Source organism: Melozone crissalis, unplaced genomic scaffold, assembly GCF_028551555.1.
Source record: "Melozone crissalis strain CALT ecotype California unplaced genomic scaffold, PUWL_Pcris_2 ptg000018l_1, whole genome shotgun sequence".
Taxonomy (NCBI): Eukaryota; Metazoa; Chordata; class Aves; order Passeriformes; family Passerellidae; genus Melozone; species Melozone crissalis.
In genome coordinates, this window is record NW_026535796.1 from 27,931,191 (window position 1) to 27,946,185 (window position 14,995).

General features: G+C 38.0%; 1 protein-coding gene across 5 annotated transcripts in view; it reads right to left on the reverse strand.

Moving 5' to 3' along the window:
• The window catches only part of STXBP6 (syntaxin binding protein 6), a 97,585-nt gene that overhangs the window by 68,106 nt on the left and 14,484 nt on the right, over positions 1-14,995 (reverse strand). The window contains exon 2 of one of the 5 annotated variants that reach the window (XM_054275971.1): positions 11,410-11,482. The exons of the other annotated variants lie outside the window; for them this stretch is intronic. The gene's annotated coding sequence lies outside the window, so the exon portion shown is untranslated. The remainder of the gene's footprint in view (positions 1-11,409; positions 11,483-14,995) is intronic. 5 annotated transcript variants of the gene reach the window in all.

Here is a 14,995-nt window from a genome sequence, read left to right on the forward strand (position 1 = left end):
CCAGTTATTACATCCAACCCTAGACTTTCATTTGCAGGAGGAACTGCCACAGTTTCTTCTGCCATTCCTCACAGATTTCTTCCTCCAAACACCTCACCTCTCCAGGCCTTTTCCCTTTACCCTAGATCTTTTCTGAAATGCAATCCTCAAGTCTGGACTCACAGCTTCATTGATGGTACCAGAGTCAAGTGAAAGAACTATTTGTTGTGTCTTTGGAACAGGCTCCCCAGGTAAATGGCCACCTTACCAAGCCTATCAGAGTTCAGGGAGCATCTGGACAATGCCCTTATCACATGGTTTAGTTTTAGATAGCCCTGTGAGGAGAAGGGAGTTGAACTCAGTGGCCCTTATGGGCCCCTACCAACTCGAGATTTACAGACTCCTATAAGGAGTGAGCTACTGCCTTACACAGCTACTGCCATAAATAGCAAAACACAAGAGCTTCACTTCAACATCTACCATGCTCTTCAATCTGTTTGTGGGAAAGGAAAAAAAAAAGACATTTGACACCTGAATAACTAATTATTCCAACTTAAAAGGGGATTTTTGTATTTACTGCTTTAAGGCTATTTCTCCTACTGCACAACAGTTTTACAGTCCAATTCTGTCTTTTAACACTTGCAGTTCTCTAGATTGACACCCACCAAAAGTCAGGAGGTACATTCCGTGTGCCATCACTTGGCACAGTTAAAAGGGTTTGAGACATAACACAGCTTTCTTTCGTTCCTCCAGTAAGAACTAGAAATATACCAACTCCTTAGAATACACGTCTAAATCATTTGTTTCTACATCTTATGCTACTTTCATGTGAACTCAATTTCCTTGGTTAATCCAATGTGACTAATATCACATGAGACAGCATCAGAGGCAACATTAAAGCAGCTCCAACTTATTCACATGGCCTAATACTTTTATCACAAACCCAAATCAACTGATCTGAAGTTGCATTTGAGCTATTATTGCTTGTTCAATTGTTTGTCTGTATTTTGGCAAAGAAAAATCACTAAAAAATGAAATTAAAGGATACTGGTGAGAAGGAGCGGCCATGTTCCTCAAGGAAAGGGGAACTAGTTGAAAGGGCTGTAGTTTAGAACATGCACAGTTTCTTTTAGTAGTTTGTGTTGTTTCTCATTGAACTTATGACCACTACAAGCGCTTGTACTGGCAGAAATTACTGATTTCCTTTTGTACTTCTCTTCTTTATGACAGCATAAATGCTTCTGTGGTAGTGCAGTGAACTAGACGAGAATTAATCCAGTTTTAGCTATCTTTAAAAAATAGTGATTTCTTTTGATTTTACTCAGATCAAGCTCCCTGATACAGTGCACTCCACAGCTGTGTGTCAGCACATAGGAATGAAGTGCAGGTGGTAAGATTGGGGCTCCCATGGGCCCCCAGCAGTGTTAGTTTACAAGAATCATGAAACTGTGTTTTAAAGAGAGAAGAACCCAAAATGTCATGTACTTTCATCAAATATTGAAATCACTGACAGAAGACATGGCATGGAGCCAATCTAGACAAAATTTGTCAAAATCAAAACTTGCTACAAAGAACCAAACTTACTAAAAAGTGCTAAAACAGGAGCTCATATGGGTCTTCTTGAAAAGAAAAAAATGGGGCTCAAGATAGTATACAACTTCTTGGTATGCTGACTCCATTATTTGTTGGCTTAAACAGAGAGGTAGCAAAAGTCAGGTTAGAAGTCTGTCTCTGTTACACAGCTATCAGAACTGTTGCCTATAGGAATATACAAAATAAATGATGCAAAGCTATTACTCCAGTATAGCACCCATAACTACAACACACTAACTCACATCCCCTACTCTGTCAAGATATCTCACAGGAACCGGATTCTGACTTAAGTACTCATAATTGAAAAAAACACATTAAATGGATTAATAATTTAGTGTACAGGTTGCCAGAGAGACAGGTTATTCCTACAGCATCAGCTGAAGGTGTTTTAATGAAAGAAAATATAAAAACCCACAAAACTGTTTGAACTGACAGCTGGCATATAGTACTCTTACCACTTGCTTTCTCCAACTAGTATAATTCAGTACACTCTGAAATCAGGTTTTACAAATCCTCCCAGTTCCATTTCCATTCCTCCTCACATAACTGATATTGGTACAAGTTGCAGTCATCCATTAAATTAAATATACTAAAAGAGAAGGAGGGAACAAAGTCAGGTCTTTCAGGCTATATATTTTCAATTTTCTAAACTGCAACCTGCAACACCCACACCAGAAAAAAAAAAAGAAAAAGTTCCTTTTTTTACTTTAATGCTGAGGAAAAGTACAAAAGCATAGTAATGCATTGGGACAAGACAATAAAAGATAACATCGAGGTATTAAAGCATTTTATTTCATCTATCTTAGGTGAATGAACATTCCTTGCTAAATATAAATAGTGGTGTTTTTTCAATCATTCCAAATGCCTAAGAAGAATAACTTACTAGCAAAATGCATAATGCTTTTAAGAATGAAATATATGCAGTTCTGGGGATATTAAGATCTCTGTAAGAGCAGACACACCTCTATGAACTACTACATGAATGTTTTTCTTGAGGGAAAACAAACACTGTAAAAGTAGTAAACCATCTGTTGGCTGTGTGCTGATACTTTGCAGCAGTTAAATAAATAGTTTTTCTTTCTGGCAAATAACACAACCTGAACACATTTCTGACATGCTGCATACTTCTTTCCAAGAATCTTCCAGCAGTTACAAGGATCACTCACTTCAAAATGGGTGAGTTCAACAAGGCTTGCAAAATTGCAGAGTGTTCTGCAAACTTAAGAAATTACGAACAAAAATAAAATGGTCTGATCCAGTGTTTTGCTCAAGGGATGTTACCAGCTCAGAAATGATTAAAGTGTCATCCACAGCTTCTAGCCCCCACTATGTTTGATACTTAGCTCTGCTCTCCTGGCAGAATCTATTTAAGAAAACCATGACTGCAAACAGACCTTGTACATTGAAATTTATGGGGTTTTGTGGGGGTTCTTATTTTTGGTTGGTTAGGTTTGAGGACTGACCTGCTCAATCTTAGAGAAAGCTGAGAAAAATCTAGAAAGGAAACTACTGGCTTTTCTCCTCTCCTCTCAAGTAAGTTCTCCTTAATTACTTTCATAGTAATTTCCAATCAGTGATCAGTGGCAGAATTGTTTTATTTTAATAAATAGAAAGTTTCCATCAAACATAGTAATGCAGAAATTTTGTCAAGTGATAGCCTCTTGGGAAGAAGACAGCCTTCTTTCAAAATAAAAATATAAATAAAATACCACTGTCTCCTCTGCACTCCTTGCAGAGAACAGGTAGGAACTTCTTGAGGTAGGGGAAGGTTTCATCAGGTTTATGGATGTGGACATACCATTAAGTTTTAGATTAGCATCTCTTACAGATCAGTGTGGTATTAATCAATGTATGGGATACCTGTAAAACACATAGCAAAATTTTCCAGTTCTACACTAAATTCTGAGAACAACAGCATAACAGCACAGTGAAGGATGAAAGAATTATGGTAACCTAGACAGCCCAAGCAAACGAAAAACATCCTTGTCTATTTCTATTATGTCTTTTTATAGTTTGCCAAGGAAGAGACTGGAATGCCTTTATTTGAAGTGAAAACATTAGGAGAATCATGTCTGTTCTGCATGCCTGAAACTAAGACAATACAACATGAGGGTGTGAGAAGGTGGATGAAGGAGTAACACCTACATTTGCTAAGAAGCATCCTGTCCAGGGAGTGGGGATGCAGCAAGACAATTCAACACAAACTCCCTGTATCATTCACTTCATACATTTAGGAGTGGTTCCATGCTTTTTGCACACAGATCTTAGACCTACAGGCACCAGACATCTACCAATCTCACATGTCAAAGTAAGAGGGCTGTTTAAAAAAAAAAAACCAAACAAAAATCATGACAAAATATACAATGTATGTCTTCCTTCAGACAAATCCCAGAAGACACCAGCTCAATCAATATATCAGACACCCTTCCAACTTAAATGTCAACCACCACTTTGCAATGAATAATTTACGCTGTCTCTAAAGAGCAGGCACAGCTATGGACCCTGAAATAATATAATCTCTCAGTATATCTCCACAGGCTTATGAAAAGGTAATTTTAGCACCAAATGCACACTTGATTGATAAATACACATTTTAAAATTGAGTGGCATTTTCAATTTTCCCCTATCAGATTAGTATGTATAGTAACTCACAAGGTTCACAGCAACAAATTCTCTGCAACAATTCTGTGCCAAAATCAACTTCATACAACCCACATCATATTTTACATGGCCAAACCCCTAGATAAAATAGCATCCAACCAAAAGAATAAGTGAAAATTCCATACAGAATTATGATTTTTACTCCATAAATACATTCTGCACCAACAACAGGAAGAAATATATTCCATCTTTAACTAAGACATCTGAATACAAGGTAAGGGAAAACAACTGACAGCCACATAGCCCTGGCTGTGGTGTGCAGCCTACAAAACAAATTCATGTAGATACAGATGTGTTTATCTCAAATCACTCTTTTTCTACAATAAACAGCCTTATGAAAATCCTCCTCCTATGCAAAACCTAACCACCACTACACAGTAGTAGCAACTCCTACAATTGCTCAAGGACAGAAATTTCCAGTTACAGATAAGAATACTGTTTCACAGAGAAAAAAATCTAGTCCTGTCCTCAACCAAAAGAAGTTTTTCAGTAGCGGCTTATGCCAGATAAACTGTGGGATGTTACCAAATAAAGGGGTCAACATCCTTCATCTCCTAGTATTTTCCTGATTCATTAGAACACTCAACCAATACTAAAATTTGCAGCTGCACATTAGTATCAAAACAGTGAGACAGTGGAAGGAATATGCACTACTCTTGGCAGTAATCTACAGTTCACTGGGTTAATTCATTCTTCAAACCTTACCCTCATCTCTGCACATTCTTTTAGAACCAAGCCCTAAAATTACATTCTTAGAATTTATTATTTTTGAATCCTGAATCCATTTCAGAGACAATAATATGTCCTGTTACAATGAACTTACAGACTCATCTGCAGTTTTTATCTTTTTCTTTCTTTACTCAACGGGACCCACAACCCCTACTAATCCTAACACCACACTTCATTAAAAGCTATTTAACTACTTTGTCTTTGTAATCCAACAATCAATGTAAGTAGTTAAAAGCAGTTCCATAATTCAGTAATTAACTGCTTTCATACAGCACTCAGAAAAATTTTTAAGTACATCTTATGTTAAATCAAGTGGTGTTTTTGCTATAGGTTTTTCCTTTCATATATTTTGCAGACATAGTAACAACAAAACCCATAAAATTCATAAATGGTATCAGTAGCATTATCTCCAGCCTTGTAACTCCTCAAAATCACCCATCTAGAAATCAGCTACATTAAAAGAGAATGGTTAATCTAATAACATGAATGATTCAATCAAGCTTCACTTTACCCTTTACTTTTCATTTCACATAGTCAGTAGGTAAATAAACATTACTTTATAACCTGATACTTGGCCATTCATTAGACTTAATCACTCTAAGAATTTACTTCAAACATATTACTTTCATAATGGCTAACACAACAGGCAAAGAAGCTTAAGAACTTACACAGGTGGCTTTAAATTCACAAGACACATTTACAACTTCCAACACCTAAAATATGCTTGCATGTTTAAGGTATATAGGAACTTATTAAGACAAACAATGTACTTTGAGAAACTGACATTAAGGCTTATTTCTGTGGCTTGTTGATCCACTGAAAACAGCACTTTGCCAAGATTAAGTACATAATAAACAAAAGGCTCTAGCAAAGTAAGGCTAGAGCTCTTAAAGCACTAGTAATTCAGACAGGCACCATGAGCCCAGGTACAAGGAAGGTAGGATGTAGGTGAAACAAATACATTTTTTTTCAAACAGTATGGGTACAGTTACAGTCAAGAAACTTCAGAGCAATCCCAGCTTCTGGTGAAGAGCAGATGGGACACAGAGAATATCTGTTGAAATACCAGTAAAAATCAAGTATAACTCCAAGCACAAGAGGCCCTTGATTAAAAAGCATTTGGCAAGTGACACAGTAACAAACTACTTTACCACAAGAGATTAACAAAGATGTCTCTGCGTTCCAGACAAAAGGGTAAAACTTCTTTTACCCACATAACATAATCATCTCTGAGCAGAGAGAACCCAAACTCTACCACTAATCATCTCTGAGCAGAGAGAACCCAAACTCTACCACAGGAAACAAACTAATAACATAAATAAGTTACTTATAATAATTTTTTAAATAACAGAAATAACATAGGTTATGATAAAAAGGGGAGGGACAAAGCTCCACTTCTCAAAATGCTACGATGACATCAGAAGAGAAGCACATTGCACTGGGAGTATGTATCTTGTCATTTTGTTCAGCCTTCACAAGTCTCCTCTCATGCACTGAGGAAGATGTTTCTTTTACTACAGAAACTCCTGTGCTAGTGGAAGCCGAGCCTCTCCCCTCAGAAGCACTGAAGGTGGTCCTCACAGGCCATACCATAGAGTGTGAGTGTGCATGGTGAAATCCAGGACTGGGCTTTACCATGCTGGACTACAGCTATGCCAGGGGCTGGCTAGACAAGAAAATGTCAAACACTGTCAAGAAGCAGTTCACTCCTGTGCCCTAATAGCCTTGCCAAGGATAAAAGTAACGGTTCATGCTCCAAAAGTACTCCTCCTCAACTTCTATGCATCTAGGACATATTAACATATACAAAATAAACTTTGAAAATTAAAACCCCCACAGAAAATCCAACTCTGAAGAGGAAATAAAACTATGCAAGGGCCTATTACTAATAAATGGAGCACAAAGGCCCACTGCTTAATGAGATTGACAAACAGAGAATCTCAGAGTGAGAATATATGCAAGAGACATGGAGACAGTGCCACTGACCACCACGGTAACAAAACAAACACCTCAAACGTGGGATCCAGCAGCTAAGGTACAAATACTAGATTCTTTTAAGGGCCTGAGACTGGATCAGTTTCTATACAAATCAAATTTATAGAATTGTATAAAGTGTTAGGAAGGAAAGATAAAGTGCAAAGTGATTGCGCTAACACGACTGCGTGCATTTCTGCCAACAAAATTACTGACTGTTCTCACCTTAAGAACTACAGCACCAAATCCAGAGAATACAGATACAATAGCCTTGCTAGACAGTATTAAAAAACCTGCTACAGCTCCTATAAAAGTTAGAAGGAATTAACTGAGTCAATTCAATTTGACTGAGAGCAAAGCACTGATCACTTCAATTTCTTCTTGTAAGTAAATCATAACTTAGCTAGATAAATAAACTAACATTTCATAAACAAAACCTCAGAAAAAGCAAGTGCAGAAGAACACAATTTCATTTTCAATGACTATTTTTCACCTACTAGCACCATAGCACTGCTTTTCAAGTAAGTTGCAGTTAAAATCTTATTTTCTTTTAAACATTTCTGGACTACTTTTAGTCAGTCAACTCAATTTTTTTCCCTCAAAAATGGTATTTACCCATATACAAGTTTAGGCCAAAACTGAACTGGCAACAACATACTGCTCCTTACCACTCCTGACATTTTTCATTTCCTCTCATCACATTCAGATTGTTAACTTTTACTAGTATAGAAAGCCTTGTCCAAGTCTCTGTAATGCTTTATTGAAGAATGAAAGGAAACTGCTCTCCTGGAAGACAGTTCCCAATATCATAAAGGCATAAAAGTAGGTGGCCATGTGCAAATGTAAAAGGAGGGTAAGTTTTACTAACTTCACAAAATATTTTTATCTTCCTGGAAAACACAGTGAAAATCCTTAAGTCTTCTGGTGATCTCATTGCGCTGAGACCAGCACAGTTCCCAAACCCATGACTCATTCCAATCCCAGCAAAAAAAAACTGCTGGAGAGACAGATGTTTTGTTTATGAATTAATTCCTTCAGTACGTCCTGCTCATAATAAAAAATAATCAGGCTTTACTTTGTATGCAAAAGATAAAGCAGGACAGTCCTATTGCTGCATAACTCGTTTCTAAAGGGCTCCTCTCCAGCTCCCCCCAGGTAGCCATGAGCCCCACCAAGCCAGTCCCACCTGTGGGCCCACACCCCCGCCGGGCCTCAGGCCATCCCTACAGCCCTGGGAGACCCAAGCTCCTCTCAGCAGAACTTCTTCTGATCCAGCCCCCCCAGCTGCTGCTGGGCTGATACCCCAGCCTGGGCTTGCCCTCATCCCCAGGGAGGTGTCCCAGCCCCAGGCTGAGGCCACCCAACAGCCCAGGCCCCAGGGAGCCCTCACCACTCCTGGTGCCACAACCACAGGGAATCTCCAGCTCACAGGGCACCTGGGCAGGTTTAACCAACCTGAGAAACAAAAGATCAACTTAAACCACCAGCAGCTGTTTGCACAAGGAACACCAGCAACAGCTTGAGTAAACGCACTAAGCAGCAAACAGGATCCAAAGCCTGTGCTTACTCAAGCCTTTTGCAATTATTCCAACTTCATAAGGACAGGGGAAGGGAAAACAAAGGAATCAAGCAAACAAAACTTAATTTTACTTGCTTTTAGAAGGTTTTAAGTCATGGATGGCAGATAATGACTACTGCAGAAGGTACCAGCAAAGGACAGGCAAAACAATGGGAGTAGAGAAGCACAAGGAAGGAAAGTCAGAACACCTAATCATTGCCTGCACACAGTAATGAAGCAGCAGTAGCCAGCTGGAGTTATTTCTTCTTCAAATAAAAGGTAATTATGCAAGAGACTGCCCAGCTCAGCAGTGGGAAAGAAGACAACATGCATCTGAAAAGCTATACCACTGAATCAAAAACTTTCTGCTTATATGGGTATAGCAAGGGCAGCAAGGACTTCAAAACTGCAGATGGAGATCTTCAGAGGGAGGGCTGCAAAACTTCTGCAGAATGACAGCAGCAGCCTGATTTAAGGATGACGTAAAAAGGCTGTAGCATCTCCCTCAGTCACCACAACTCCTGTAGGCAAGCCTCAATGCACAGGGCCAAAGTAACTGATAACGTTCTTTGAAACACCAGCATCACAAGGACATACATAATCCTGCTGACAAGCTCTGAGCTGAGACTTAGTAGAAAAGAAAAATGATACAAGCAATTCTAGTCTAATAAGAGCACATTAAAAATTGCTTCAGTGACACTGGCAAGAAACCCAAATTAGACAGGAGGCAAAGGAGCTGCCAAGCCTTGCCAGCTCTTCCACTCTAAGTCAAGATTAAAAGATAAGCACTTCAACAACACTATGATAATTAGAGAGACATATACATCCTTTATGTGTCAATAAAAATTCCTGGTTATTCAAACACAATATGCATAATAGCGCTCAAACTACAACTCATCAACATTTATCAACATCCTGGGAGCATAATCCCATTCTAGTAAGATGATAAATAGAGCAGGCCAAAAAGGAGAATTATGCACAAAATGGTCTTGCTCACAGTTAAGAATGGTTCCTGTTCCATATGGGCCACCAGTAGGCAGTCATCTGAATTTAAGAAAGTCTGTAAACTTGAAATTAAAACAGAAAATAAAACCTTGAACCTATAACCATATCTGAACAGAAAGAAAAAAAAGTTCAAATAGTTAGTATTGCTGTCGCACACACATAACAGAGGAATTAACACTTAAAATCAGATTTTTGAGCAATTTGTGCAGTGGTTCAAAAAAAGTAAAAGCAGTTTCACAGATACTAGACGATGTAACTATCAGTAAGAGACGAGGCTACAAGCCTCAATAGTTTAATTCTATTTTTCAAAATGCTGGGTATATAAAAAATAAGACTGAAACTTCTCCCTGAACAGTTATGAGAAATTTTGAGGTAATATTTCAAAATAAACCTTGCTGAATTTCAAAGGCTTATTTTCCACAGGATTTTCCACAGGATTGCTCCCTGCTTGGTCAGTGAATATATAAAATGACAAGCACAACTGCCCATTGTAAACAAGCACTCTTATATCCACTTACAGATAAAAAAGAGTCTTTACAGCATTCTCTGTTGCATAAGGAGACGACGTTTTGAAATTCAAAGCAGAAAATATCAATAAAGCCTAAATAAACAGGTACCAATGACAGGCATAATTTCAGTTAAGACTTACTTATAGTAGAACACCAAAAACAATGGATCAACTTATTTCTGGGGACAGGAGAATGAGGAAGTTTTTGTTCAGAAAGAAGTTTAAACTCTACGGAAACTCAGGAAATAGATTTCAAAAGTATTTCAAAAGATCCATTCCCTACTGGGGGTAACTCAAACATACATTATTTAGAACTGATATTTCTCTAAGCAGTTAACACCAACTCAAGGTAACCTCCTGTGGGAAACAGTAAAGGTAAGAAGATTTCAGAAAGCTGGGAAAGCAGGCTTTAGAAACAGAAAGAACAGAGAATTAACTGCAGCTGCAGCTAGTATTAGGTATACAGTAGTATAAAGGTATCTTTTTGCCCCAGGACATGAAATCAGGAAATGTCATTGCTACATCTGTCTAAACCAAAGGAAACGCCCCTTAAGCATACAAGATATAAATAAATGGAACAAGTAATAGCTTGGCCTGTTTTAATATCCTTTAGTCTAACTTACTACTAATGTCATTTATTTATACCTCAGCTGCATCTGCATAATACTTCAAACTCACAAACACTGCCAGGGTGCATAAATGCATTAAAAAGTAGTAATGAAACTAGTAATCTAACATTTCAAAATCAGAAGTCCCTGTCTTGATAAAATTAGTTTGAACAGCATTAGAATAGAATAAAATTAGTTTGAACAGCATTAGAAGAAATACAGATTTAAATCTTTGAAATCGAAATTTAAAATGGAAAAAAGTAAGAGCTTTCCATTTAGCACATGATGATTCTGTCATTTAGCATTTGACAGATCAAAAACACCACATACCTGTCCATGCAAAGGATGAGCACTTACTTGGACATTTTGGTTGCAGAATGCACAGCTCATATCTGACAGCCGAACACGTCCTGTTTGCGCCATGCTTAATTGCAGTGCTCTGCCAAGCATTCCTCTCTTACCTGAGCATTCCCTGTTACACACCAGGCTCATGCCTGTGCTTGTGACACATAAGCATGAGGTAACTGCAGGGCTTATGCACAAAATAAAGGTATGCAACAGACTCATGAATCATGGGTATCCATGCTGGGATTGCTCAGCACTTTTGCAGCAAACCACAGATAGTCCAATGGGCAAAGGATAAATGGTGATCCTGACAGTGTTTTAAGATGGACTCCTTGGCATCTGCTGAAGAGATCCTACAGACTCATTAAAGGCAAGGGGTTTGATCTAATCTACAAAGAATTTGGAAAATTTGTATCTATTTAAAAGTGGATTTGAAAACTGTCACTTACACTCAAGTTGTCATTTTCACTCAAATAAAAATCCACAATGACAGCCATCAAGCATTCCCAAAGGAGAAGGAAACTAGAAACATAGAGCATATTCATAAAAAGAGGTTAGGTGAAGAAATGAAACCAGTCAAGTCTTTAGTGACAGTTGAATCAAATGAAAGATTCCAACTCCTATTGAGTTTTCCCTTACAGTTATTAATTTTTTCAAATACAAATTACAAGTCTTTAGGCAGAAAGCTTAATTGCTTGCTTTGTATCAAGCAAGTTCCAGACAGAAACAGACAGTTTTTCTTCTTTTCCAAAATTAGGCTTTGACTGAACAGAATTTCTGGGATGATGAAACATGCTTACCAAGCACTGCCAAAAGTGAAATTCTGTGTAACCTCCTTTTGGTTTCCTTTCAATTGCTGCACATGTGAATTAGTTACCTTGAAGAACAGCAAATTATATTAACTAGAAGGCATCCTTAAATAGTACGAAAAAGCAAGGTGCCAGTTACCACCTTCTAACACAATCATACAAAACAAAGAGGTAACTCAATGAGCAGAGAGCACACCTCTTCCTTCAAGCCAGAGCAGCAAAAGATATTATCAACTTCACCGACAAACTGTTACATTTTAGTTGGTCTAATAATAGGAAATGCTCCAAAATACAAAACTGAAAAAAACCCCAACAATTGAATGGTCAATCCTAAAGTTATGAGTGGTAATACTCTGTCAAGTACATAAACAGATGCAAACTGAAAGTATACTGAAATGAAACACTAGATTTGAAAACTCACATTTATAAATTGTATCCTTCTGGCCCATATAAGATTCCCTCTTCCCCTTTTAGTTCAGAGACAGCACTCCACATATTATAATGGAGGGCTTAATATAGGTTAACATAGGGCTTAACATACTCCAGTATACCCACTCTATTAATAACCAACAGGGGAAAAAAAGGGAAAAAAAGAAGTAAACCCATATGCAAAGGTCAGATTTCCAAGCCATTCTCACCTGAGTAGAAGGACAGTATCACAGGGGAAGGTTCCCTTTCTCTTCCTGCTCTATTTCAAACTGACCTTTCTTTGATTACCTTCATAAACTTGTTTTGCTAAATTGGAAATATTTACAAACATTGCTGTGCCCACTGGTGGAAAATGGTAGGCAAAAGGATCATCTTTGGTCATTCTGAATCTTGAACATTGAAAACAATGCAGAAAAGAATATCCAGAAGAGCATCCATTTCTATTTCCATAAAATTATGTACAGTACCTGCACTACCAGTGAAGTCTAGAATTCGGAACAGCTCATAGAAATAGTGTGTATTAGGCAGCCACCACTGGCATTATGCAGGCTTCAGTGTGACATCAATGTTCTCCTTTTAAAACTCAAACCACTAAACAGGATTGATGCCTACTGACTTGTGGATTAAAAGAAACTGCTTGCAATGAAGCATTTGGTTGACTTAAGAGATTGCATTTTTAGAAAGCCATTTTCTGGCAGTCTCACTGTTGCACATATTAACAGAAGATCTCAGAAATCATATTCTAAAAAGGAATTGCCACCTCCACCTTAGAAAGGAAAAAAAATCATTCCAACTAACTTTATCAATGTAGTCATAATTCTAGTGTCTGGCAGGAACAGTCTGTCTCTTACTGTAATGTTTCCTCTCATTATGTAGTTCAAGAAAAAAACGTTTGTCTCTATGCTAAATCAGTCCCAATATCCTTTAAAATTATTATGATAATCCAGGCACATGATTATTTATTCACCACAGTACTACTTTCTGTTCAACACCTCTACTTCAACTCCATCAAGCTGTAACTCCTGTGCTTACTGTTTCAATATAGTTTTGAGGAATGTCTTGAGCAATTCAAATCTGCCAATTTCATACCACAACCTGAATACACAGAAGTGATAATGAACTTAGCTGGTTACAGGAGATGAAATAATTTCCCAATTTATGGATCTCCAGAGTACATTATTTGGGGGGGGAAGGAGACAGCAGTACTATGCAGGTGATACAGAAGAAAAGAAATTAGGAGCAAAGTGTGGAATCTGAATGCCATACCTGTGGAATATTACCAATTCTGATCCACAAAAGTCTGCTTTTATTAGCTGTAGCCCAAAGAAAATAGAAAAAGAAATTACCTACTACCACTTTTTACATAAACTTAGTTTCAGTAAGTGCTTATACTACGCTGTGTCTGATCTTTGAGCCTGTGTCCTCTAGTTCACATATATTGGCAGACTACATTTTGGAGTATTTCAGCCTTGTTTGAAGAACAAGGTTTTGATGAGAGAGAGAGATCTAGGACAGTTTTACAGCTCTAATAAAATGCCCTCATTGTTATTAATCAACAACATGCTTTCCATGACAATAAGAATGATGTCATTTTTCTTACCTTCATTTAAGGAGAGGCAGAAACCTACAACACTGCAACCACACATGACAGAAATCGGTGGTACAATCCCAATATAATTTCAAAATGTGAGTAGAGGGGTGCAGGTGAAAGGCAGAACAACATTCCCAACTTGCTTCAAGTTACCCAAGTTTCATGAACAAATGTGAGTCTACATATTTCAGAGCTTTTAAATCTACACTAGACAGTCCACTTGAAATTAACATGTTATTCTGGCTATCTCTGCTGTAATTGACAATGAAAGAAGACGAATACAATCTTCCCTTCAAGCCCAGGTAATCTTTTTTCATTTGCAACTTGTCAATACCCCAAAGATATTAACCATAGTCTTCAGCCCTATTCCCAGGGTACACTATTGCTGGGAAAGAAAACTGCAGAATGTTTTCACACAGTGCTTTCAAACCCAGTCAGTGCGGACTCTGAAGTTCTCACAAGAAGGTTACCTCATTCTCTCTTCCCTTGTGCTGCAAAGATGATGCTAACTGCGCTTCACACACAGAAAGAACTAGGTCCTTCAAACATCAGCAGGTTTTCTCTGACTTCTGTTACGAGAACTCACCCCTCCCAGGATCTTGTCTCCCAGCAGTCAGGAGGGTAGTGCAGCTGTATTCACACTGAGGAGATGTGTTCTCAGTGTACCAGTACATTTGGTGACTTTTAAGCTTACTCTAAGACCTGTCAGGTTTCCTAAAATAACGTACATATGTTTGCTGAGCATTCAAATGTGAGCAGTACTCCTTCTAGCTTTTGCAGATCTATTAACTGCTTCAAGGTATGTGACACCCAGTAAGCCCAAGGTACAAACACCAGAGGAAAGGCATAAATGGAGACTCAAATTGCTACTCACCTTATCACCAAAAGTTCCTGCTCTTCTACAGTCAAAGCAGATAGCCTTGTTAAATAAACTATGTAAATCAGATTCAAGATCAAATGCAAATGTTTACTGTCTTTTGTCTTTCCTGCTATACAACAGAACTATTTACCGCTCTGATGCCTTTTCACAACTGTAATAAGAACAATTCAGACCTAGTACTTCCTTGTACACAGCTCTGGCTTCACCAGAAACACAATTCCCTCCTCTATTAATTCCTAAAAGGAATTAAAAATAGCTTTACTCAGGGGGTGTAAGCCCTGTTACAATACAGTGGCAAGGCCAGAGAAGTGTGAGAATGTACACTG